The 23,570-nt window shown below is 34.1% G+C and overlaps 1 pseudogene; it reads left to right on the top strand.

Annotated features, from left to right (window-relative positions):
- The first annotated feature begins 304 nt into the window (after nt 1–304).
- LOC123862905 (small ribosomal subunit protein uS5-like) overlaps nt 305–23,570 on the top strand; it is an 83,944-nt pseudogene continuing 60,678 nt past the window's right edge.

Below are 23,570 nucleotides of genomic sequence, written 5' to 3'. Positions count from 1 at the left end.
CCTAATCACTGACCAATCACCTTATTCTTTCAAAATGTGTTGATTGCTGATTGATCAGAGAACATCTATTAATCAGTTCTTACATACAGACAATGAAGGATGCATTTGGGTTGCTTTCTTGTTCCCAGTGATAAGCCCATCTGGCTTTTTACAAGATTGCATAATCAGTAAAGAAAATCAGCCAACAAAAGCAAAAGTGCAGCCCCATCCATCCCCAACCCCCTCCCAAAAAATGTGATAATGCTGAAAGTGAAATTCAAATCAAATGCAGATGATACTGTACAAGAAATAGCTGACTTTGGGGATGTTGGCATTGCTACCATTGCAGACAGTCGATTTGCAGCAGGAAGAACTTAGTGAAGGTAAATTTACTTACCTAAATGAGGAAAATGGTTGCGATAAAAAGGATGAAGGTATTCCAGAGGAAGCACCATTGGCAATTAACTTCACAGTAAAGGAAATTATGGGTATATTTCACAACATTTAAGAGCTCAAAGGATAAAATGGTGGAAGCCCATCCAAAATTTTGGAAAAGAGTATGACAATTCTTCCAGTCTTTGAAAAGATTATTTCTTGGTATTTTAGGTTCTGTACCAAGAGAAAGGCAAGTACTGTTCAAACTTTTCTTGATAAATCACACAAAATAAAACATTAATTCTCAGTGTTTTTAATATTTTAAATTATAGTGTGCTAATAGGTATTAGCTATACTATATCTTTTTCATTTCTCTATGAATTTATGACCAAATATAAGAAAGCTTTAACAATTTAATTACAAATTTTAAAGATCACAAAACAAAGTGAAGATTGCCTGCACTTTTGTTCCCTGTTAGGCTTCTGAGTGGAAAATTTGGATGAGAAGGGATGGTGCAAATATTTTATTCTTTAAGAATCATAGATCATATGTCATATTTTCCTTCAGAGAGACTAATTAAAGCTACTATAAAAACAAAATTAAAAACACTTATTTTTTTAATTTTCTTTAAAGATTTGATTTATTTGAGGAGGGGCACACAGAGAGATGCAGACTCCCCACTGAGGAGAGAGCCCCATGTGGGGCTTGATCCCAGGACCCTGAGATCATGACCTGAGCTGAAGGCAGATGCTCAACCGACTGAGTCACCCAGGTGTTCCCCAAAAACACTTCTTTTAGATTTGTATAGACTGAATTGGTTTCCTATGGTCATTAAATAGTTATTTAGTGTGTGTTATGGAGCTATATAAAACATTTTAATGAAAATTATATTTTTTCTTTGGTTTGAGAATGAAGCATTATTATCAAGAATGTTTTTGATGATTAAAATGGAAATAATCTCTTTTTGTAATGTTTTTTTTTTTGACAGCGTGTAATTTCTAGACTTTATTTTACGTTAAGTAATTAAATAAAATCTAATAGAAAACTCAAGTTCTAATTGGTGGCCAGGTCTCAGTGCCCATGGACTTTGGGTATTTATCCAGGTAGGACTGATTTACACGGCAAAGTCCACCAGTGCCATAACTATTAAAAATAAAAATAAATATGTAAATTCAGAAGAACAATCTTTTCTACTATATCAATTAGATTTTGTAATTATTCACAAATGTAAAATAGTACCCATTTAATTTTCATTCTTATTACAATTAATTTATCTTCATTCTTCATTTTTACTTGAAAGTAGTGTAAATAAGTGCTATTTTTGTAAAATAGGCAGCCCTTCCAAAAATACCATAATTGATAAAATGTAATGTGTTGCCTGATCTACCCACTTAATATAATTGGCTATATATTAGAAAGACATTAGTTAGAGAGGATAAATGGATGTACATCTTTATCACAAATCATATGGAAGTTATATTACAATCCTACAGAAGACAGACACAGTATAGACATATGTGTTTTCCATGAACATGATAGAAGACATAAAGTTATAATTTGAGAAAAGTATCCTGAAATTAAAAAAATATATGTACGTATTGATAGGTTATTCTATGTATAAGATAGATAGATTGACTAACATTGAGAAGTATCTTGTTATTGATGGTAAATTAAGGAGAATTCTATAGAAACAAGAAAAAACCACCATGGGAATATAAAAGCAGGTGACCTCTGAATGGAAAGTTCTGTTTGTGTTTATAATACACTATAGCGACATTTAATGGTATACAATAATAAGGCTGTGTCTACCACATCCTCAGAAAGCATGTTATAGAAATCTTACAACTTTTCAAACTTTCCCTCAAACATAAAGGCTACAGAAAATATTTTCAAATATAAGAATTTAGGCAACATAATTCTCATAATTTTTTCTCAGATATTACAAATGATCAATTTGTCACCAACTTACAAAGGAATAGAAATATAGCGATAAAATAATAGGGAATGAATACTGAATGTACTTAACTGAAGAACTATACTTGTGGAAAATATGGTTTCAGAACAGAATTCATCTGCTATATACTATAAAGGACACTGTTAGGCCAATTAACAAAAGTCAAGTGGTAGCATACCAGTTTCCCTGTATTTCAAAACAAAAGGTCAAAATAGAGTTATAAAATGTAATTTATGAAATATATTCAAGAGTACCAGAGGTTTCAAAGGCAACAATGAAAGAACTAATAATAGTATAACCAACTAAAATTAAGTGTTGGCGGTGAGGATGAGGAGACTAAAAGGGAGGATACCAAATTTTTTATTCTAGATATATAAAATTTATAATCATAAGGTATTATAAAGGTAACCAATACCATTCTCTATGGTGGCTGAATCAGTTTACAATCCCACCAACAGTGCACAAGGATTCCATTTTCTCCACATCCTCACCAATGCTTGTTCTTTCTTCATGATAGCCATTTCTGTAGGTGAAGTGATATCTCATTGTGGTTTTGATTTACATTTCGCCGATGATTAGCAATGTTGAGCACCTTTTCATGTGCCTCTTGGCTATTTGGACATCTTCTTTGGAAAAAAATGTATATTTAGTTTCTCTGCCCATTTTTAAATTGGATTATTTGTGGGTTTTTGTTACTGAGTTGATGAGTTCTTTATAAATTTTGGATATTAACCCCTTATCTGGTATATGGTTTGACAATATTTTTCTCCCATTTGTGTGGCTGCCTTTTCATTTTGTTGATTGTTTTGCAGTGCAGAGCTTTTAAGTTTGATGTAGTCCCACTTGTTGATCTCTTTTGTCATCTGTGGTTTTTGGTGTCATATTAAATCACTGCCAAGACCACTGTTGAGGCACTTCCTACATTTTCTTCTATGTTTATGTACAAGGCCTTATGTTTAAGTCTTTGATTCAGTTTGAGTTAATCTTTGTGAATGTTGTAAAATAGAGGTCCAATTTCATTTTCTGCCTGTGGTTATCCAGTCTTCCGGCATCATTTGTTGAAGAAACTATCCTTTCCCCATTGGATGTTCCTGGCTCTCTTATCAAATCCTAACTGACTATATATGTGGGAATTTACTTCTGGGCTCTCTGTTCTGTTCTCTTGGTCTGTGTGTCTATTTTTATGCCAGTACCATGCTGTTTTAATTATAGCTTTGTAATATAATTTGGATTTTGAAAATATGGTGTCTCTGGTTTTGTTCTTTTTTTCTCATGACTGCTTTGGGTATTCAGGCTCCTTTGTGGATCCATACAAATTTTAGGATTTTTTTTTATTTCTGTGAAAAATGCCATTAGAATTTTGATAAGGATTCGGTTGAATCTATAGATGGCTTTAGGTAGTTTGGACATTTTAACAGTATTAGCTCTTGCAATCCATGAAAAAGGTATCTTTCCATTCGTGTCCTCAATTTCTTTTAGGGATTTTGCTGTTTTCATTGCACATCTCTCTCTCTCTTTTTTTTTAAGATTTTATTTATTTATTTGAGAGAGAGAGACAGAGCAACAGAGAGCACAGAGGGAGATGCAGGCTCCGAGCAGGGAGCCTGATGTGGGGCCCCATCCCAGGACCCTGGGATCATGACCTGAGCTGAAGGCAGACAACTGACTAAGCCACCCAGGTACCCTTATCTCTTATTTTCTTGGTTAAATTTATTCCCAGGTATTTTATTGATGCTATTATTAATGAGATAATTTTTTCTCAGATATTTCATTGTTAGTGTATATAAATGCAATGATTTCTGCATATTAACTTTGTGTCCTGAAACTTTACTGAATTCATTGATTAGATCTAGCAATTTTTTAGTTGTCTTTAGGATTTTAAATATATAAAATCATATTATCAGCAAATAGCAACAATTTTACTTCTTCCTTTCCAATTTGGATGCCTTTTATTTTGTTGCCTGATTGCTTTAGTTAGAACTTGTAGTATTATGTTGGATAAAAGTGTGAGAGTGAACAATCTTATGATCATTATGTTAAAGAAAAAGTTTTCAATTTGAGTGTATAATGTTAGCTCTGAGTTTGTCATATATGGTCCTTATTATATTGAGGTATATTCTTTATTACTCAGTATGTTGAAAGTGTTTATAATGAAGTGATGTTGTATTTTGTCAAATGCTTTTTTTGCATATTAAGATAGTTATGATTTTTATCTTTCATTCTATTAATGTTGTATATCACATTTATTGACTTGTATATATTGAACCACCTTTGTCTTCCAAGGAAAATCCCATTTGGTCATAGGGTAAAATCATCTTACCAAGTTCTTTGAACTTAGTTTGCTACTGTCTTGTTGAATGATTTTTACTTCTATCTTCATGAAGGATATTGGTCTCTAGTTTTCTTGCAGTGTCCTTATCTGGCTCTGCTATCAGGGTAATGCTGGCTTTTTAAAAATAAGTTTGGAAGTCTTCCCTTAAATTTTTTGGAAGAGTTTGGGAAGGTTGGCATTAATCTTTAAATGTTTAGTAGTGATCTCCCATGAAGCCATCTGGTCCTTGTGTTTTCTCTGTTGGGAAGTTTTTGATTACTGATTCAGTCTCTGCTTCTTATTAGTCTGTTCAGACTTGATATTTATTCCTGGTTCTGTCTTGGTCAGTTGTATGATCCTAGAAAATTATTTATTGTAGGTTATCTAATTTGTTGTCATAGAATTATTCATAGTAGTCTCTTATAATCCTCTGTATTTATGTAGTGTCAGTTACTATTTCTCCTCTTTCATTTCTGATTTTGAATCTTTTTGTTCTAGTCTCACTAAAGCTTTGTCAATTTTGTTTATCTTTTTGAAAAGCCAGTTCTTAGTCCTGGTGATCTTTTTAATTGTTTTCCTGGTCTCAATTTCACTTATTTTCACTCTCATATTTTTTTTTTCTTCTAACTTTGATTATTAAAAAAAATATTTCTTATAGGTTATCTAATTTGTTGCCATAGAATTGTCACAGTAGTCTCCCTTTCTGGTTACTTGAAGCATAAATTTAGGTTATTTGCAATCTTTCTAATTTCTTAATATATATATTTATTACTGTAAATTCCCCCCTCAGAACAGTTTTTGCAGTGTCTCGTAGGTTTTGGTAAGGTGGTTTCTTTCTTTCTTTTTTTGTTTTTGTTTTTGTTTTTGCTTTTGTTTTCCCCCGTGTTCATTTGTTTTGAGATACTCTTTGATTTCCCTATTATTTGTTCTTTGATTCATTATTCAGGAATGTGTTGTTTAGTTTTCCCATATTTGAAGATTTTCCAACTTTCCTCATGCATGTTGTTGATAGCTAGTTTCATACCACTGTGGTCAGAAAAGATACTTGGTAGGATTTCAGTCTCCTTAAATTTTCTAAGACTTGTTTTGTGTCCTATAATATGATCTGTCCTTAAGAATTTTCCATGTATAGTTGATTTGTTGCTGTTGGATAGAATGTTCTATGGATGTCTGTTAGGTCCATTTGGTCTAAGGTGTGGTTCGAGTTCATTGTTTCTTTGTTGATTTTTCTGTCTAGATGATATATCTATTGTTGAAAGTGGGGTATTGAAGTTTCCTAAGATTATTGTAATATTGTTTATTTCTCCCTTCATATCTGTTAGTATTTGTGTAATGCACCTGGGTACTCCAGTGTTGGGTGCATACATATTTATAATTGTTGCATCTTGATTGATTTATCCTTTTATCATTATGTATAGTGAACTTCCTTGTCTCTTGTTGTTTCTAGCTAAAGTCTATTTTATCTGATGGAGTATAGTTATTCCTGCTTTCTTTTTGTTTCTACTTGCATGGAGTATTTTTTTTTCCCTATATCTTCACTTTGAGTCTATATGAGTCATTAAATATGAAATGGGTCCTTGGAAGCAGCATGTAATTGTTTTGTTTTTCTAAATCCAGCCATTCTGTGTCTTCTGATTGGTGATTTCAACCTATTTACATGTAGAGTAATTATGTAAATGTGTAAGGTCTTATGATTGCCAATTTATTAATTGCTTTCTAGTTGTTTTGTTTTTTTCATGATTCTTTTTCCCTCTCTTTCATCATACTTTCATAAATTGGTTATTTTTCTTGATGGTATGCTCAATATCTCCTTTGCTTTTTATGGATCTACTCTAAGTTTTTGCTTTGTGATTAACATGTGACTTACGTAAACTGTCAATAAAACAGTCAATTTTAGGGAGATAGTAACTTATTTTTGCATGCCTTTAAGGTCCCATCCTTTTACACTATTATTGTCACAATTTATCTCATGTCATATATTCATTAACATTTATAGTTGCTATATTTTTTTGACTCAATTTTCCTTTTCACTTAGAGTGGTTAACACCATCCTAATATAGAGGTATAGTTTTTTAAATCTGTATTTTTTTTACCCTTACCAGTGTGTTGTGTATTTTCATATATTTCTATAATGCTAATTAATGTCTTCATTACAGCTTGAAGAACTCATTTCAGCATTTCTTGCAAGGTAGGTCTAGTGGTGATGAACTCCCTCAGCTTTTGTTGGTCTCAGAAAGTCTTTACTTCTCCTAAACATTTGAAGGATAACTTGCCAGATAAAGTATTCTTGGCTGGCAATTTTTATCTTTCAACACTTTGAATATGTCATTATACCTTTTCCTAAAGAGTTTCTACAGAGAAATCAGCTGATAGCTAACAGGGCTTCCTTTGCAGATTACATTCATTTTTGTCCTTGGCTGCCTTTAAGATTCTTTATCATTGATTTTTGATCATTTAATTATAAAGTATCTTGGAGAAGGTCTTTTTGCATTGAAATGATAGAGTGTTATATTAGCTTCATGGACTTGTATGTTCAAATCTTTCCCCATGTTTGGGAAGTTCTCTGCCATTATTTCTTCAGTTAAGTTCTCTGCCCCCCTTCTACTTCTTTTTATCCTTCTAGAATCTCAATTATTCTGTTATTTATTTTTCTGGTGGTATCCAACAGCTCTCATAGGCTTTCCTCACTCTTTTACCTACCTCTCTTCTGTTATTTCTGTATTCCTATTCTCTAAGTCATTTCTTCTTTCTTCTTTCTGGTCTGCCCTGCTTCAGATGCTCTCCATTGTATTCTTTATCTCATTTATTGAATTCTTCAGATTCAGAATTTGTTTGATTCATTTTTATTTCAATGTCTTTGGTAAAGAGCTCTCTCTTTTCATAAACTTTATTCCTGATTTCATTGAATTGTCTTAGTCTTCTGTAGTTTGTTGAATTTTTCATAAGTATTTGATTTCTTTATCTGTTAGATTTAATATTTTATGCCTTTGATCTTGGCTTCTGGAGGATTATTTTCTTTTTGTGATAACATATTTCCTTGGCTTTTTATATTGCTTGTAGTTATGTGTTTCTACTTTTGCATTTGAAGTAGCAGACACCTCCTTAATTTAGCTTTTATGCCATATTTGTTTCTTACAATACACCAGGCTGGCTATTAGAAACCTCTTTTGTTTTCCAAAAAGTGGCACTGTAGCTTGAGTTTGTGGTTTCTTCCTTGCCTACCCCCCATTGCCTTTCTGAGCATGCTCCCTATTACCAGAGCTTCCTCTTGTGGCAACACTGGAGGACATGCACAAGGAGGTAGTAGCAGAGTGAGGAGAGGTGTGGATCTAGCACTTGGTTTGTTGGGGATGTCCATGCCCTGGTAGAGAAATCCCAAAAGATGGTATTCCCAGAGGTTCATGGGTAAACTTTCTCCTGAGCACAGTGCCTTCAAGTCCATTTGAAATTCTTACTGTTTCTTTCCCTATATCCTCCCTCCTTTCAACCACAGAGCTCCCACTTCAGTCCACTGTGTGCTGGTGGAGAGAAGGGGGTTTCTCCAGCCATGTCTGGGGCAGCTGGAATCTCTGTGCTCTCTCTAACTACCCTCTTCTTGCCTTGTGGGAGAAGTCATCTCTGCCATATAAGTCAGCCCCAATCAATACCTCCTTGGGGATGAGGCAGCAGTGAGAAAGTTTCTCTTATCACTTCCACTGCAACTACAAACTTGTATTTTTCTTTCACTCTCTTTTTTTTTTTTCCTCTAATGGTGTGCTGGAGTCTTTTTTTAAGAGTTGGTCTTGAGCAAGTTCTCTCTTTTGGGTGAGTGCCTGCCCAATTCAGCACTAACTCAATTCTTACGTAACAGTCAGGAGAGGTCAGGCAGTCTTGCTGGCTCCTTTGTTTTCACAACCCATATAGAGATTTGACTATTTCCTACCTGCTTCACTAGTAGGCAAGTCTCCTTCTGGGTCTGTTGGAGCCAGGTGCAAACTCTGAAAATTTCCACAAAGGTGCTCTTGTTAGTGTATGCATGTTTAATTCATTGATTATAAAGAGCATTAAAAGGAAAAATGTTTTATATTGCCATATTGCTGATGTCATTCCAAATTAGACTTGTAAATAATAAGGGTGAATGGTTATGAGGGGATAGAAAATAAAACTGGTAATTTCAGCACAAAACTGAAAACAATAAAAAGAAATGCAAATTCTAGAATTTAAACTGTAACCATGGCTATTTAGGACTAAATGTATGGATTTATTAGTTTAGAAAAAATTAGAATTAAACTGCAGAAAACAGGAAAAAATATGTATACTAGCATGGATAATGGGAAGTAAAGGAATAAATACAGGGAATAAAACCAATAAATACAAAAGAGGGCATAAGAGTCATAGAAGATGAGATAAATAGGTCTAACATATGAATATAATTAGAATTCCCAGAGAACTGGGGTGCCTGGGTGGCTCAGTTGTTAAGCATCTGCCTTCCGCTCAGGTCATGATCCCTGGGATAGAGCCCCTCATCGGGCTCCCTGCTCCGCGGGAAGCCTGCTTCTCCCTCTCCCACTCCCCCTGCTTGTGTTCCCTCTCTCACTGTGTCTCTCTCTGTCAAATAAATAGGTGAAATCTTAAAAAAAAAAAAAAAAAGAATTCCCAGAGAGCCAAGACTCTATTGAAAAGCAAGTTAGGAGGGTTTACTCTGTCAGAAAACAAGATATTTTTTTTAAAGCTATAGTAATTAAAGGAATGTGTGGTATGGCACAAGGAGAATCTGTTATATCACTGGAAAAGAAAGTGAAATGAATTCAGAAACGCTCATATATGACACTTGAATGGTGATTAAAATGATACAGTACATTAGTGGAGAAAGGACAGACTTCAAAAAAAAAAAAGAAACTGAGTCACCAGGATATACATATTTTTAAATGCATTATGAATGTAAAATATCTCAACCATATATAAAAATCAATTCTGTATGGATTGTGTATCTAAATGTAAAAGAGAACACTACAAAGCTTATGCAAGATAAAAGGAAATATATCTCCATGATATCTGGCAAAGAAATTCTTTTTTTTTTTTTAAGATTTATTTATTTCAGAGAGAGCAGCCATGAGTGGGAGGGGCAAAAGAAGAGGGGGAGAGAATCTCAAGCTGACTCCATGCTGAGTATGGAACCCGACATGCAGGGCTCAATCCCATGACCATGAGCCAAAACCAAGAGTCAGATGCTTAACAAACTGTGCCATCCAGGCTCCCCTGCCTAGTAAATTCTTAAAAAGATCCACTCCCCACTCACCTGCCCCCCCCCCAAAAAAGCCTAATCAAGAAGGAAAGAGCTGATATTTGGAACTGTATTAACATAAGGACTTTTGTTAATCAGTAGATGCTAGAGAGTAAAAAGACAAGATATTGAGTCATATGGTCTTTAGATTATATATCAACAAAGAAATGCTATTTATATTATCTAAAGAACGCTTATAAATACAAACACCCAAATTAAAAAAAAAAAAAAGGTAGCAACTTGAACACTTCACATGGAAGATGTCTAAGAGGATAATAGCCATGTTTAAGGATAATCAAATTATTAGTATGGAAATGCAAATTAAAACCACAGTATTATTTTGGTACTATCCATTCACTGGAGGGGCTGTAATGAAAAAGATAACACCAAGTGGTAGGGAAGCTATAGAGCAACTGACGCTCCCATACACTGCTGGTATAAGGACAATCACTAAAGTTGAACACATGTATTCCTTATGACACAGCAATTGCACTTCTAAGTGATACCCAAAAGAAATGGGTGCACATTTGTACCCAAATACATGTACAAGAATATTACTCGCAACAGTATAATAGCTCTAAGTTGAAACCACCAAAACATCAACAGTAGAATGGCCTATGCATATGGGGAAATATCTTAGAGAAAAATACATGCATGAACTGCTTAGGCAGCAACATGAGTCTCTCAAATTTCTAAATTAAAAGAACATGATACAAAAAAATACCTACTATTTGATTTCACTTAGTTTTGCCTGTTCTTAAATTTTGTATAATCTGTGGTTTTAGAGATCAGTATAGTGGTCACCACTAGAGTGGAAAGATGGGATGTTGATTGGAAAGGAGCACAATTAGGGAATAAGTTTCTGGAGTACTAGAAGTGCCTGATTCTTATTCTAGCTGGTAGTTGTATGGGTTTGTTCACTTTTGAATAAATCATGGGGCTGGAAATTTTTGCTTTGTACATCGTTCTGTATGTTTTCTCTCAAAATATACAACATGATTCAAAATGTGAACTGAGAAAAATAAAGTATTTGAGTAAAAAAGACTTTTCTAAAAAAATAATCAGAACAAAAATATATTTGACTATATAAGCATTAAATTTTTGAACAGTAAAAATGCCAATATTAAAGTCAAAACAGGTGAAAACATGCAAAACATATGTGACACATATAACAAATATTTGGTTTTCTTAACACTGTATATAAAGGTAAAGGTTGTTGAGCTTTTTCACAAACATTCAGATTTTTATATAATTCTGGTTATTCATAATAATTCAAAGATTTAAAACAGTTAATTTCTTCTCATTTGTTTTAGGAAAGGAAATAAGATTCAAAGATGTTTAAGGAATTTTCAGGGTTCAGGAGACGGTATGTGACAAAAGCCGGGTTTCAAACACCTATCTTCAAATTATATAGTGTCTTTCATACCAGTCTTTCTAGCATTTTAATGTGAGTTGAATGATTTGGGGAATTTTGTTAAAACTCAGATTTTAATTTGCCAAGGCTGGAGTAGGGTCTGAGATTCTGCATTTCTTATGAGCTCCAGATGATGCTGATGTCCCATGCACCACAGTTGGAGTAGCAAGATTGCTCAGGACCTCCGTGTTATCCACAGTGTGCCACAAATTTGGTTGGGACATTTGGAAGTACAAAGACAAAACACACTGTTTTTATCCTTATAGAGCTGAAAACCTGGAAAGAAATGAAATTATAGGGCGCCTGGGTGGCTCAGTTGGTTAAGTGACTGCCTTCAGCTCAGGTCATGATCCTGGAGTCCCCGGATCGAGTCCCGCATGGGGCTCCCTGCTCAGCGGGAGTCTGCTTCTCCCTCTCCCGCTCCCCCCTCTCGTGCTCACTCTCTCTCTCTCTCTCAAATAAATAAGTAAAATCTTTAAAAAAAAAAGAAATTATAAAGAGCTGAAATATGATTCAACATTCTGCTGGTAATATAAAAAACGAGTCCCCCAAAGTAACCACCACACATTTTTGGTAACAAGGTGAAGAACTTAGCAGCTTTGCTTTGTGAACTTCCCTAGAGTAAAATCGTAATAGGATCATTGTGTACAAATAGGAAATATATATAAAATCACTTGGGTGTGCAGCTCTTGTAAACTATCTTTACAGCAGAGTGGTGCCACTCTGTGAACACTGATATATTTAAGGCTTTTAGTTTTTAATAAACAATGCAATCTGCTACATCATAAGATGTGACTGATTTGCATAAGTTTATCATTATCTGTTGAGGACTCAACCTCATTTTCAAATGTTTGAACAAGCTCATATTATAAGTAAACATTAAAAATCTAATCTGCTGGTAATAGATTTTCCCAAATAAACACATTTCAGCTATAATCAAGGGTTTATGGATATCTTACATTTCTATAATCTGAATTTTAGTCTAATTTTGTGAAGCTCATTACTGAAAAGTGGATGGTTTGCTGATTTGTACTATCAAGAGTTTTCTTAGGAGATATCTCACATCCTTGTGTGTAGTATCTAGTTATAATCTGATCTAAGAAGCCTAATATTTTAATTAGTAAAAAGCTTTAGTCATTCTCAAAAAACAATGCAGACTACTTTTATGACAATTTTTTAAATAACTAGCAGGTATAGCTGATTTTTCTAGTATTCTATATACAATTTGGAAAATAAAATATCTATAGGAAGAAAATGAAAATTATGAAAATATGGAACTCAGTGATGAAACTAAATATTTTCAACATAGGATAAAAGATAACTATTGCTCAGATATTTAGAAAAATAATTTTGTGGAGAATAAATTCATTTTATTAACATCACAGATGATTTAGTGGTATTTTTATAAAACAACACCAACATCTTTTAAAGTTTTAATAGTTGTAAAGAAGTTGCTTGCATTCAACACAATTTGAAGATCACGATCTTTGAAAAGTATTTAAAACATGGCAGATAATTAAATGAAGAAATGAAGGAAGTTCAAAGTTAAACATATACCTATGAAACAAACATATGCTAGTGAGTAAATGACATTGACATTTCCTGAAACTTAATGACCTAAATGAATGTAAACCAGAAGTAATTTTCTGAGAAAATATTTTAACTATATTCACTATGGAAATAATACAGGATCCTCATGGTTATGGCATCTTTTTATCAACTAAAAGTACCATAAAACTAGGGAAATTCGAAGTATGGTTGTAAATAATAAGATGACAATTGTTTTGAATAAAATCAGCATAAAGAATAGTTAAAATATGGTCCTGTTTATTTTCATATTTTACTGACTCCAACCCATACTTTGTATTATAGTCAATAAAATTTATTTACAAACATAATAGCACATTGCTTGTTTATAATAGCTTTAAAATAAATTTGTAGAAAGAGTAAATGAATGAATGTCATAATCAACCATATTTACTGAGTGTCTCCGTGTCTGTCAGACACATGTCAGGTGGTTGAGATGTTGTCATGAACATGGCAGACAAGGTCCTTGTCCTCATGGAGTCCACCGTCTGCCCAGGTAGACACAGTAATTAAATCCAAGTAGTAAAGGTAAAAATAAAATCAAGGTACTAGAAGAGTTTATATTATAGAGGGATAAGTATTTGCAAGGATAACTACTTAATCTTGGGCTCAGAAAAATAATTTTCAGCGGAGAACTAAAGAAAAATAGGCACTAATTAGGTGTAAGGACAGATGCTCTAGGGCAGAGAAAACTGTAATGGTAGGTCCTCAAAAGGATATATTGTGTTAAGGGAAATGCAGGAAATCCAACATAAAGGTCAAAAGAGAGATCTGCCTGAAGCAAGAATAATGAGCAAGGGCCAATCATTTGTGCTCCAAGAAATAGGAAAGCTTAGAAGGATTCTGAGCAGAGAGAGGACATGGCCAGACCTCTGTGTTTAAAACTCTCTCTGATGAAAGTGAAAAGAACAGAGTGGAAATGGATATAAGTATTCTCATATTTACAGCGAGAAACAAGGATAGTATATGGATATGGTAGCAGTGAAGGTGGAGATAAATGCACAGTTTTGGAGAAAGAAGGAAAAGTAGTGGATAATGGGGCAATTTATTGAAATTAGAACTACTGCAGAAGGAGTAGACTTAGAAAGTAGATCACAAGTTGAATTTTGAGCACTTAGGGTTTGAGATGAATGCAAAACATGCAAGTGCAGATTTCAAGAAGATAAAGGACATATTTCAGTCTGGAGTCCTGAGAACCAGGAAGGAAATACTACAGTGGTATATCTGGGACATTGAATACATGGCCATAAAAGGGATTGAGATTGCCAAGAAAAAGAAGGTAGAGTGAGCACAGAAGAGGTCAAGGACAGATCCCATTTACTCATTTGCTTGATGGGCAGAGAAAGAGTAGACAAAGATACCTTAAAAATCTATCTCGGGCACCAATTAAGCTGAGAAACTCAAGAAATCTCAGATTCCTACATTAGTTAGAGTCACTGTATATGATTGTGTAGTTTATGCATTGCATATTGACTTTCATTTATTTTCATTCACCAAGTTCATGTTCCTGGTTAGGGGGTCTTTCAGACAAAGAAATGTGCTTTTTGCAATGTGTCTACAGGGAGGACTTTTTGTCATTTATACATTGATGTAGTATGTGCTAGTCACCATCATTGGTCTAATGTTGCTATCTCAAGGCTAAAAAAACCACTGTGCTTTGTGCATAAGTGGGATGTATAGCTAATTCCCACATTTAGAGGTAACTCTTTAAAGTGTCACAAAATTATGAAAATAAAAAAATATACTTAGGAAAAGTATAAATGAGTCCATCTTCACAATTAAATTTAACATATCAGGTACTTTTCTAAAGCCACTATTCCACAGATAAGGGAAAACTGGGGAGATTATAAGAATTGAAGGAAAAAGCTAATGGTAAAGTTGCAAAAAAATATGCTTTAAAAAAAGGAATTTTCAACATTTCTGATGAGTTTTACATTAAACTCTATTCCATAGTTTGGGTACTATCCATCCACTAAAGTGGTCACAGTTCACATGTGTAAGAACTTGAAGCCTGTGATTAATCATCCAATTTTTCTAAAATTTTAATTCCAGTGTAGTTAACATACAGTGTTATATTCATTTCAAGTGTATGATATAGTGATTTAACAATTCCATATATTACTTAGTGCTCATCAAGCTAACTGTACTCTCAATGCCCTTGACCTATTTCACACTTCCACACCCACTTCCCTTCTGGTAACCATCTGTTTGTTCTCTGTAGTTAAGAGTCTGTTTCTTGGTTTGTCTCTCTCTCTTTTTATTTTTTTTCTTCATTTCTTTCTTGAATTGGTATTTGTCTTTTCAGCTTATTTCACTTAGCATAATACTCTCTAGATCCATCCATGTTGTTGCAATGGCAATATTTCATTGTTTTTTTATGGCTGAGTAATAGTCCATTGTGTGTGTGTGTATATATATATACACACACACGACTTATCCATTCATCAGTCAATGGACACTTGGGCTGTTTCTATAGTTTGGCTATTAGAGATAATGCTGCTATAAACATCAGAATGCATATGCCCTTTCGAATCCTTATTTTTGTATCTTTTGGGTAAGGACTAGTAGTACAATTGCTGGATCATAAAGTAGTTCTACTTTTAAATTTTTGAAGAACCTCCATACTGTTTTCCAGAGTGACTTCACCAGTTTGCATTCCCATCAACAGTGCAAGGGGGCTCCCCTTTCTCTTCATCCTCACCAACACCTGTTTGTTTTTTGTGTCATTGATTTTAGCCATTCTGACATGTGTGAAATAATATCTCATTATGGTTTTGATTTGCATTTCCTTGATGATGAGTGATTTTGAGCATCTTTTCTTGTGTCTGTGGGCCATCTGTATGTCTTCTTTGGAGGAAATGTCTGTTCATGTCTTCTATTTTTTAATTGGATTATTCTTTTGGTGTTGAGTTTGATAGGTTCTTTTTAGATTTGGGATTCTAACCCTTTATCAGATATGTCATTTGAAAATATCTTCTCCCATTCAGTAGGTTGTCTTTTAGTTTTGTTGGTCATGCCCTTTGATGTGAAGTTTTACTCTGATGTAGTTCCAATAAGTATTTTTGCTTTTGTTTCTCTTATCTCAGGAGATCTATCTAGAAAAATGTTGTTATGGCCAATGTCAGAGAAATAACCACCTGAGCTCTCTCCTAGGATTTTTTATGGTTCCAGGTCTCATATTTATGTCTTTAATTCACTTTGAGTTTATTTTAGTGTATGGTGTAAGAAAGTGGTCCAGTTTCATTCTTTTGCATGTAGCTGTCCAGTTTTCTCAACACAATTTGTTAAGAGGCTGTCTCTTCCCACTGTATATTCTTGCCTCTTTTGTTGAAGATGAATTGATCATATAATTGTGGGTTTGTTTCTGGGCTTTCTATTATGTTCCATTGATCTGTATGTGTATTTTTGTGCCAGTATCATATACTGTTTTGATTACTACAGCTTTTTTTTAAATTACTTTTATTTTTTTTAATTTAAATTCAATAGCCAACCAACATATAGTACATCATTAATTTTTGATGTAGTGTTCAATGATTCATTAGTTGTGTATAACACCCAGGGCTCATCACTACAGTTTTGCAATATAACTTTCTGGAATTGATACCTCCAGTTTGTTTGTTTGTTTGTTTCATGATTATGTTGGCTATTTAGGGTATTTTGTGGTTCCATAAAAATGTTAAGGTTATTTGTTCTAGTTCTGTGAAAAATGCTTTTGGTATTTTGATAGGGATAGCATTAAATATGTAGATTGCTTTGGGTACAATAGACATTTTAACAATATTCATTCAATCCATGAGCATGGAATGTCTTTCACTCTGTGTCATCTTCCATTTTTTTATAAATGTTTTAGAATATAGGCCTTTCAATCATCTAATGTTTTCTATCCCAAATTATGCTAGACAAGCTTTCTTATATCTCAGCTTATAACTGCAAATGTGAGAGAAAAACTTGGTGAGGGATGAAGAGGGGAATCCAGTATTTTGTCACCTCAGAAGTTTATGTAGGAGTACATAGGCATGATGTTCTGAAACTGGTTAATAGGAAATATTGAACTCATTTTGAACTAGGGGCCCAAGTATAACTAACATAAAATTATACTGCAAGCTCATGGATTTCCATGTATTCCAGTATAATCATCTGAGAAATTTGCATGATAATCTCATTAACTTTTCCTTTAGACTTTATACATTTAAAAAAAAAAACAGTAAAAACAGAATTTGAACAGTATATTTTTCAGAAAGGGGAGCATAAACCTGAAGATCTTTATATTTATGTTAAATATAGTAATGATCCTCCAGATTAAAACCCTGCTAATTTTTTGCAATTGTCTAAACCATGTTGTAATACTTAAATTTACCAATTTAAAATGGAGCATGACTAAATCTTTCCAATTACTTTTATTCCAATTAAACCAGAGGATATTGAATCTTTTATTTAAAATGGCCGAGAAGAAAGTCAGCACAATAGTAATAACATGTTTGAGGAAACGGAGCAGTAAGGAAGTTTTATGTGTGTTACTAACATGTTTCCATATATTACTCCAGTATTCCATCTCCAAGCACAAGTAAAACACTGAGAATGTCTTCTGAACAATTTCTAAACACTTTGTTTTCCTCATAAAGTACTTTCATCAGAAGATGGCAGTAAAATCTCATAATCCATAATGTTTACAAGCCTTTCCAACAGTGTAATCAAATTGTTTAGAATATTTATAAAAATCTATTTCATTCTTACTTAAACTTCTAATCTGTTGAAATGCTGTTTGGATGAATAATGCAACAACACACTGATTTTTGAAGGCAGTGGGATGAGAGACACTTTATGATTTGAACAACTCCTCAGCAAAAATAAACAATTTATTTGAGCCTTTTAATTAGTGAAAATGGATGTACAACATTCTAAAGTTTTTTTTTTTTTAATTTTCTTAGAGAAGTACTTTGAAAAATTACTACAATGTAGATTCTTTTAAAAACAAGTTCATTTGAAAGTACGTAAACATTTTTGAATATGAAGTTAGGTCCAATAACTACTCAATGTATTTTCTCTGAAGAACAAGTAAAACTACATATTTTACTTTCTGAATTTAAAAAAATGGGAAAAATGACATTCTGTGGAGAATATAAACATCTTTTTGATTTTTAAATTATCTAGTTGTTAGCTCTAACTCAATCTATTTTAATAGTACCTCTTCTATGATATTTAATATGCTAGCAGTGAGCTACACTTGAGCATAAAGAAAAGTTGGCCTGATGAGATTACTGTAATAGTGAAAGCATATAATGAAGAAATATGTGATAACCATATAATGAAAATTCCTATACTCCAAGCTCTGGGATTTGAACTTCATGCTCAAAATATTATACTCTTTGGGGTCCCTGGGTGGCTCAGTCAGTTAAGCATCTGCCTTCGGCTCAGGTCATGATCCCAGGGTCCTGGGATCGAGCCCTGCCTTGGGCTCCTGCTCAGTGGGAAGCCTGCTTCTCCCTCTGCCTGCCGCTTCCCCTGCTTGTGTTCCCTCTCTCGCTGTGTCTGTCTCTGTCAAATAAATAAATAAAATCTTAAAAAAAATATATTATACTCTAGAAAGCCACATTATATTTTTAAGATATATTATCAGTATCTTGTCAGTTCCCTACAAATCGTATATGGTATAATGGTTATTTACCTATTTTCTATGCATATCGATTGTATATCATTATTTACATATCATCATTCAGCTCTTCCCTCACCCTAGTGGATCTGCTCATACAAAGGTCATTTCCAGACTCCCTTTTTGGTGGACTTCCTCTTCGAATTTGAGCACGGAGCACTGGCACAAATGACTGGGCAATGGAAAGGGGTAAGGGAGCTGGTTTAGTGTCCCCAGGCTCCAGCTTCATTCTGCTTCAGCCTCAACCCAGCTAGCCATGCATGCTGAAGTCATCTCAGTGGTGTGAGAAGCTGACATACAGGGCTGGGCCCTTTTGGGGTCTGCACCTCAGCCTCAGTGGCTTCTGCTGGCAGCCACACATTAGCTACATGTGCCTCATGTAAAAGCATAAGCACCTCTCCCTTCTCTTCTCCAGTTCTGGTGGTTTTAGCTGTTTCCTGCTGTTACTAAACCTGAGATTCCTTGACATATTTTGTTGCTTCTTTCTGTTTCCAACATCTGTGTAATCAATTCCTTGTATTAAATTGTCTCTGTTTGAAATACCTATCATTGTTTCCATTCCCCTGAATGGATTCCTATTACCTGATAGAATACAATTAAAACCCAGCAAGAACCCAATTGCAAGAAGGAAAGATTGTCCCTAGTTTGTGTTGTCTTATTTATTGCTACTTGGTTCAGGTACATGATCTTTAAAACCATCCCATTTATTTTGTACCACAAGAAAAATTCCATTAGAGAGAGTAATACTATAAATAACATGTCCATATAATAGTGTTTTTTACTTATAAGCTCACAGTTCATACTCTAAAATTCATAGTCTTGTAGAGAAATACTCTGATGTTTGAAAAAACGATTTTTAGAGAAACGGTTGTTTTCACGTTCCATGACTGTCTGAATGCATGCATATGCCTAGTCAGGGATTGGCATATCTTGAGACTTAGACTTTGTTCAATTACTTTCTGTAGGATAAAAATGGAAGTTGGTGTGGTTTAGAGTTCAGGCATTATAAATAATCTCTGCTTTCTGAAAAAAAAAATACAGTTCCTGCCTTAGAATCCAGTTAGTCAAGCAAAAATTATATCTATGGGAAATGACAAAAACAGACTTTAGTACAAGTAAGTAGGTGACACATATGGTTTAAAGTGATTTTACAGAGTGTTCCAATAGCTAAAATAACAATAGACTAGGACTTTACAAGGTACAATATTTGGAAATCATGAGGCAAACAATCTGCATTAAAGAAGCATGTCAGACAGTATAAGAGAAATACTGAAGAATAGGTCCCTAAAAAAAAAAAAAAAAAGAATAGGTCCCTAATCCACTTAAGAGGAACTGATAAGAGCAAGGCCAAGTCCTAGGAATAGGAAGAGCCAGACAGTTTGCCAGGCAGTTTATAAAGCTTTTGACCAAATAATTGAGGCCAAGGCAATAGAAGGCATTTGGTCCTCAGATCATACAGAAACCTATTTCTCAAAAGGGTATGCAGATTTAGGTATGATAGGATTCCGAGCCACAGTTTACATTCACCCTAAGATCTAGAAGTAGGACCTGCAGAAACAGCAGTTTGCTCCAGCTTTCAAGAGAAGGAGAGGTTAGGAAATAGGTTGGAGAAAAGGGGATTTTTATTTTAAATCAAATTAAACTATAAAAAATAACCCTGGGATAGTGTAGTACAAAGAAGTTCAGGATGAGCCTCACTTTTATCCGACTCATAACTTTAAATACTGTGCATTCTATTGTGATTAATTCCTACCAAATTTGGTTTACGTTTGCCTAAACAAGTCAAGCAGTAACACATTAGGAGGACTAGTCTTAGGAGTATTTTTCTTTTATTTGTTTTTAAATGCCAAGGGTCTATCAGCAACTCTATTATTTAAATAGGATATGTATTTAATCCTAACAACTGCCAAAATTTAATTTCCCAGAGAATTTCAAAATATTCTTCATAATGATCCATCTATGGACTGAATGTAATTTTAGTAAATTTTCTTTTTCCTTTCTGGTAAGGAAGAACTATCTGTTTTTTGTTTTTTGTTTTGTTTTGTTTTGTTTTGTTTGTACATGAGATCTAAAAGAAACATTTAGGACATATAGGTATTGGAGGAATTCAAATAGTTGCAGAAAATAAGCGATCAAAATTAAATGTATTCATTTTATGTATATTGTACTTAATGTTGTCTTTAAATAGATTATTCTTGCTATATTAAAAAAGGTTAAATCTCAAAGAGAAAAAGTGATTTTTAAGAGATATGGTTGTTTTGCTTTTTGAATTAAAAAACTACATTTAATTTAAAATGATTTAAGTGTCATCTTAGGTGTGGTCACAGTAACATATTTCAAATCCCACACATTGAGGGTAATGTACAAAAATTATAACTAGGTCTTCATCTGACATACACAATAGCTTGAGATAGAGCAGGTAATTAGTAAAATGGCAACAGATTATTGTAATTTTGAAAATGTGTCTCTTTTTATATAGCATTTTTAAAATTTGCTAATGTTTGGGGCCAATAAAGCTTGTTTCTAAGGTAACTTCCTCCAGGAAAAAAATAAACACATGAGTTAAAGTAAGGCATTTTAAACTAAGCAGCCCCTGCTGATTTACTGATTCCATTATTCCATAAATATTTCCAAAACTCTTTTCAGTTCTAGCAATTGGGTCCCTTAACATCAATTTCCTGCTCATGAAGAATATTCCCTTGGTTTATAGTTTGTATCTCAGTGCATACATAGGGAACTGTCAAGTAGGAATATTGCCTTACTTCTAGAGTGATGGTGGGCAAAGGGGGCTGAGTGATGTTGAAGTTCCTGTAGATGTAGATTCAAACCCTCTGACTTTCTCTTCCATCCTGGCCGTGGGCACAGTTATTAAATGGAACCTCTCCTCTACCCTGCCCTATTGTATTATTTCCAGGGTTTCTTGGAACTTAAGTTTGTTTTAGTGTCTTTTTTTTTGTTTGTTTTTCTGGAATAAATTCTTTTTTAAAAAATATTGTCTTTCAGAAACTGCCTCTGTTAAATAAACTTTTGAATCTAGCTTCTCTGAAATTTTCTTGATTAGTTTGGCTGTGTATAAAGTTCTGTGTTCAGAATTAATTATTTTTCCAGGGGCACCTGGGTGGCTCAGTCAGTTAAGTGGCTGCCTTCAGCTTAGGTCCTGATCTTCAGGTCCTGGGATCAAGCCCCTGCATCAGACTCCCTGCTCAGCAGGGAGTCGGCTTCTCCCTCTGCCCCTCCCCCCACTCCTGGGCTTTCTTGTGCTGTCTCTCAAATAAATAAATAATATCTTAAAGAATTATTTTTATGTAACTTCAGAGGCATTCAATATTCTTTTAGCATTCTGTATTTTTAGAGATAAATTTGGTTTGCATTCCTTTGAGGGTGAAGTTCATTTGTTTCTCATCTCACCTACTGAGATCATAAGCATGTACCTCTTTGTTTTAATTCTTTCAACAAGTGTGCTTAAGTTTGAGAGCATCTATATATCTCTCTATCCCTTTAAGACTATTACTAAGAATTTAAAACATTTTAACCTCTTTCCTAAATTATTTTTATTTCAGTTTCAATAATCCTAATTGTTTATTTTGATTCCTTATTTTTGTGTTGTGTATTTCAAATATCTAGAGATTTCTGCTTCTTTTATTTTTAACAAAGTAGGTATCTGGTATGGGTATTTTCTGCTGTTATAGATGTAGTTGGGTTCTTAAAATATCCCTTACTCCTGGATGGAAAGTCATAGGCTGTGCTGCAGTTGTAGCTGAGGTGCTTTCACTGGCTGTGACCCTCCCCCATCACACACACACACACACTCAAACACACCTCCTATTTTTCCTACTCTGCTTTATTTTCTCAATATGACTTATCCGTGTATGCAATATAAACTGTATCTATTTGTTTATTGGCTTACCCTCCCACCCCTGTCCACCATGTACATTTCATAATTTATGGGATTTGTCTCTGTTTGATTCGTTTCTGTATCCCCATTATCTAGAAGACTTCTCAAACCAAATAGTCCTAGGGTGAATTAATGAATAACCAGTAATCAAGCATCCTCATCCCCTGTGCAGCAACATGCAGAGGAACTCTGTGAAGTATCAATACCCAAAAGATGTCCCTGATCTCTCCAGGCTTTTTTTTTTTTTTTTTTTTTTTTGCAATTGTGAAGGCCAAACAGAACAATTGATTTTGCTTGGAAGTCAAATTCCATGCATGGATGGACAGGGCTGTCAAGTGGCAGAGCTAATAAACAGACATTCCGTAGAGGAAAAAATGCTTCAGCTTCCTGTCCTATATTCTTACCTACCCTCTGTCCTCACTAATTCCTAATTTGTAGCCTCTGAGGCTTCTGCAGAAAGACTGGCTTCCACTTCTGCTTTAGGCCCCTTCTGAGACTATGGCTTCTGTTTGTTGTTATCACTGGAAACTCGTCATCCCATTTTGCTGTTGACTTTTTCATTCTTCCTTCTGGTTTTCTTTGTCCTCCTTTGTGGATCTTTACAGGGTAGAGGAGACCAATCTATATGCTCTGTCTACAGTTTGACTTGGAAGCCCAGTGCTTGTTTGTTGGTTGATTTGGTTAGATTTTAGCCCTTCAAGGTAGCCTAAGGGAGAAAATGATCCAAGTACAGAGTATGACTTATTTAGTAGGTTAATATAGCATGAGAGGGATAAAGAACTCTAACCAAATCACCAAATTCAGAATGTACCTGGTAATGTGTTCTTTTTCATACATTAGTGGCCTATAGGATTTTACTAGTGATACATAGATAGCTGTAGAGCCATCCTCCATCGAAATGGACTTGCAGAGCTAAGGAGCTTTATATTAAGGCAGAATGACATTCCTGTCTGGAAGTAGTTCAGGAGAGAGGCTAATTCACAAATGCTGGCCTATTTTTATAATTATTTGAGGTATTTTAAAAATTATATTCAATTACAAAATGTTTTTCATTATCAAGTTTTCTAGGTAAAAGAGATTTAGAGAAAGAGAAAATTCTAAAAGAGCCACACATTTTGTTTTCTTCATTTGCCTAATTTAAC

The sequence above is a fragment of the Mirounga angustirostris genome, unplaced genomic scaffold (genome assembly GCF_029215605.1).
Source record: "Mirounga angustirostris isolate CCGP_5_RB_7025 unplaced genomic scaffold, mMirAng1.0.hap1 SCAF_1, whole genome shotgun sequence".
NCBI classification, from domain to species: Eukaryota; Metazoa; Chordata; class Mammalia; order Carnivora; family Phocidae; genus Mirounga; species Mirounga angustirostris.
This window is presented reverse-complemented; position numbering and strand designations above follow the sequence as displayed.